Genomic DNA, 5,000 nt, shown 5'->3' on the forward strand with positions numbered 1-5,000 from the left:
CCGCCAGCGACGGGACTTTGACGATTTTCGACTTTCCGTAAACCGGAGGTACCGCCCGCAAACGGATCGGTGCGTGGTCGACAGTCCGTGCGCCGGAGGTACCGCCAGCGACGAGACTTTGACGATTTTCGACTTTCCGTAAACCGGAGGTACCGCCCGCAAACGGGTCGGTGCGTGGTCGACAGTCCGTGCGCCGGAGATACCGCCAGCGACGGGACTTTGACGATTTTCGACTTTCCGTAAACCGGAGGTACCGCCCGCAAACGGGTCGGTGCGTGGTCGACAGTCCGTGCGCCGGAGGTACCGCCCGCGACGGGACTTTGACGTTTTTCGACTTTTCGTATTCCGGAGGTACCGCCCGCGACGGGACTTTGACGATTTTCGACTTTCCGTAAACCGGAGGTACCGCCCGCAAACGGGTCGGTGCGTGGTCGACAGTCCGTGCGCCGGAGGTACCGCCAGCGACGAGACTTTGACGATTTTCGACTTTCCGTAAACCGGAGGTACCGCCCGCAAACGGGTCGGTGCGTGGTCGACAGTCCGTGCGCCGGAGATACCGCCAGCGACGGGACTTTGACGATTTTCGACTTTCCGTAAACCGGAGGTACCGCCCGCAAACGGATCGGTGCGTGGTCGACAGTCCGTGCGCCGGAGGTACCGCCCGCGACGGGACTTTGACGTTTTTCGACTTTCCGTATTCCGGAGGTACCGCCCGCGACGGGACTTTGACGATTTTCGACTTTCCGTAAACCGGAGGTACCGCCCGCAAACGGGTCGGTGCGTGGTCGACAGTCCGTGCGCCGGAGGTACCGCCCGCGACGGGACTTTGACGTTTTTCGACTTTTCGTATTCCGGAGGTACCGCCCGCGACGGGACTTTGACGATTTTCGACTTTCCGTAAACCGGAGGTACCGCCCGCAAACGGGTCGGTGCGTGGTCGACAGTCCGTGCGCCGGAGGTACCGCCCGCGACGGGACTTTGACGTTTTTCGACTTTTCGTATTCCGGAGGTACCGCCCGCGACGGGACTTTGACGATTTTCGACTTTCCGTAAACCGGAGGTACCGCCCGCAAACGGGTCGGTGCGTGGTCGACAGTCCGTGCGCCGGAGGTACCGCCCGCGACGGGACTTTGACGTTTTTCGACTTTTCGTATTCCGGAGGTACCGCCCGCGACGGGACTTTGACGATTTTCGACTTTCCGTACTCCGGAGGTACCGCCCGCGACGGGACTTTGTCGATCTTCGGCTTTTCGTACATCGGAGGTACCGCCCGCGATCGGATTTTTAACGCTTTTTATAATATTTACAATGTTTTTTCGTCTAACAATGTTTTTAACGATGTTTTTTCGCCTTTCGTTTTCAGCGACAAAGTCTCGAGCGCGTGGGTATTTCGACGCTCGCACTCATAAGCGACCGTGCGTAGTACCGTGCGTCGCCGACCGCCTGGCCGCTCGGTTGGGTATTATAAGAGGTACGTCGCGCTCGGCGCGTCGGACCGAACCGAATCGGACGAACGGGCGGTTGCGCGTTCTTCGCGCGGCTCGCACGATTCTTGCGTTCTTGTCTTTTCGAGAACGTTTAAAACGAACGATACAGGAGAGATTTATTATTGTTTAAGAGGAGAGAAGAAAACACAAACGGCGATTTGTGTTGTGCTTTATCGGACAGAGTCCGAGTAAAACGTCTCTATGAGGGAAGAGACTATTGTATTTACGCTCTCGTCGACAAAATTTCGACGAGCTCGAGCTCGCGCTCGCTAAGCAAAAAGCCGTGTCGTCGCCGACCGCCTGGCCGTCCGGTTGGGTATTATAAGAGGGTACGACGTGTCGCGCTTCGGCGCTTATTCTATGCACACACTTTTATTACGAGCACAGCATTGCCACGAGTCGGTGTCGCAAGACCGAATGGCTCTTATGTGGCGCGCACGCATCTAGTGTGTTGGCCGCGCGATTCCCTCTCGTCTTGGACGCAGCAGCGGAATCGTCGCGCTTACCGAACGTTTACTCCACGGATACGAGTGGCGTGGAAGGACGGATTACAACGTTCTTCCCGCACGCTTTGTACGCCGTAGCGAAATATAAGTGCGTGCTAAAAGCACGATAGCACATTTATCCTCGACGTCTAAGCATCGGCATCGTCGATCTAGCGTCAGGGTAAATCGCGCGGTCCTCGCGATCGCGCGTTTACATTGGGAGAATGAGAATGAGTATGATCTTTTTATAATACACAATATAAAATGGAGAATGATCTTGAAGTAAGAGAGGAGGAGGTTTATTATATACACGGACCGCCTCGCTCCTCTCACGAAGACGAGACGCACGCATAAAGTGTGTTGCGTAATAAGTAAGTAAGTAGATAGAGAGTGTCGCCGACCGGCTAATAAAGACCGGCGGCGCGAGAAGTAAGAGCTTAATAGCGACGGGCCTTCGGGCTCGCTCGCGAGTTACCGCTCCACGCGAGTAACCGAACACGAAGCTCCCTGGTTGATCCTGCCAGTAGTCATATGCTTGTCTCAAAGATTAAGCCATGCATGTCTCAGTGCATGCCGAATTAAGGTGAAACCGCGAATGGCTCATTAAATCAGTTATGGTTCATTAGATTGTACCCACATTTACTTGGATAACTGTGGTAATTCTAGAGCTAATACATGCAAAACAGAGTCCCGACCAGTGATGGAAGGGACGCTTTTATTAGATCAAAACCAATCGGTGGCGGGCGGTTCGCCGTTCGTCCACCGTTTATTTTGGTGACTCTGAATAACTTTGTGCTGATCGCACGGTCCTAGCACCGGCGACGCATCTTTCAAATGTCTGCCTTATCAACTGTCGATGGTAGGTTCTGCGCCTACCATGGTTGTAACGGGTAACGGGGAATCAGGGTTCGATTCCGGAGAGGGAGCCTGAGAAACGGCTACCACATCCAAGGAAGGCAGCAGGCGCGCAAATTACCCACTCCCGGCACGGGGAGGTAGTGACGAAAAATAACGATACGGGACTCATCCGAGGCCCCGTAATCGGAATGAGTACACTTTAAATCCTTTAACGAGGATCCATTGGAGGGCAAGTCTGGTGCCAGCAGCCGCGGTAATTCCAGCTCCAATAGCGTATATTAAAGTTGTTGCGGTTAAAAAGCTCGTAGTTGAATCTGTGTCGCACACCGTCGGTTCACCGCTCGCGGTGTTTAACTGGCGTGATGTGGGACGTCCTACCGGTGGGCTTAGCCTCGCGAGGGGCGGCCCAACTAATATCCCGTCGCGGTGCTCTTTACTGAGTGTCGAGTCGGGCCGGTACGTTTACTTTGAACAAATTAGAGTGCTTAAAGCAGGCTACCTTCGCCTGAATACTGCGTGCATGGAATAATGGAATAGGACCTCTGTTCTATTTTGTTGGTTTTCGGAACCCCGAGGTAATGATTAATAGGGACAGATGGGGGCATTCGTATTGCGACGTTAGAGGTGAAATTCTTGGATCGTCGCAAGACGGACAGAAGCGAAAGCATTTGCCAAAAATGTTTTCATTAATCAAGAACGAAAGTTAGAGGTTCGAAGGCGATCAGATACCGCCCTAGTTCTAACCATAAACGATGCCAGCTAGCGATCCGCCGAAGTTCCTCCGATGACTCGGCGGGCAGCTTCCGGGAAACCAAAGCTTTTGGGTTCCGGGGGAAGTATGGTTGCAAAGCTGAAACTTAAAGGAATTGACGGAAGGGCACCACCAGGAGTGGAGCCTGCGGCTTAATTTGACTCAACACGGGAAACCTCACCAGGCCCAGACACCGGAAGGATTGACAGATTGATAGCTCTTTCTTGATTCGGTGGGTGGTGGTGCATGGCCGTTCTTAGTTGGTGGAGCGATTTGTCTGGTTAATTCCGATAACGAACGAGACTCTAGCCTGCTAAATAGGCGTACCTTATGGTATCGCGAAGGCCCCCGGCTTCGGCTGGCGGGTTTTTACTACCAACGTACAAACAAATCTTCTTAGAGGGACAGGCGGCTTCTAGCCGCACGAGATAGGAATCAGCGTGTGTTCCCTGGCCGAAAGGCCCGGGTAACCCAAAGCAGTGGTATCAACGCAGAGTACTGGGCTTGCAATTGTTCCCCATGAACGAGGAATTCCCAGTAAGCGCGAGTCATAAGCTCGCGTTGATTACGTCCCTGCCCTTTGTACACACCGCCCGTCGCTACTACCGATTGAATGATTTAGTGAGGTCTTCGGACTGGTGCGCGGCAATGTCTCGGCATTGCCGATGTTGCCGGGAAGATGACCAAACTTGATCATTTAGAGGAAGTAAAAGTCGTAACAAGGTTTCCGTAGGTGAACCTGCGGAAGGATCATTAACGTTCCGGAGGTCCTGCTCTGCGTCTCGAGTCTTTTGGACGCGCGCTCGCAGCAGTCGGCGACTGAATGGACAAAGAAAACAGATACGAAAGTAAAATGGAATTGACGGATTATATCCCGCATGTACTAATACGACGACGCGCGTCGAACGCCGCGCGCCTCTGCGACGACCCGAGAGAGAAAGGGAAGCCAGCAGCAGAGCGCCGTCGGCCTTTTTCGGTGCGGTCGGCGTCGTGCGAGCGGGATGGAGGAGGAGAGGATTATCCGAGACTCTCTCCTTAAGCTTCGTAGCCGCAACCGGCGTCGCGTCGCGTCGCGCGCGACCCGTTGAGGCTCGTTGCGCAAATTGCGAAATTACATGAATGCGATTCGGAGCAGAAGACGCTTTCCCGATCGCGCTCTTGCCAAGCGCAGAGTTACGATCCGGCGTTAGCGCGTACCGGTGGTAACCTACGCCCGTCCGTGCGTCCGCAACGCTCGTGAACGCGCCCCTCCCCGCACCGGGGCAGCGGTCAGCGTGTTTGTACGCGAGCGCGCGGCTATCGGACGAACGGGCGAGAGGACGGATCACACCCGATCAAGTCCGACGGTTTCTTCAAAGAACATTCCGCCCCGGCTCTTCCAAATATATATATTATTATATTATATGTACGGGGAAGAGA

This window comes from Polyergus mexicanus, unplaced genomic scaffold, assembly GCF_030449975.1.
Source record: "Polyergus mexicanus isolate NDT 795.1 unplaced genomic scaffold, iyPolMexi1.0 SCAF_261, whole genome shotgun sequence".
NCBI classification, from domain to species: Eukaryota; Metazoa; Arthropoda; class Insecta; order Hymenoptera; family Formicidae; genus Polyergus; species Polyergus mexicanus.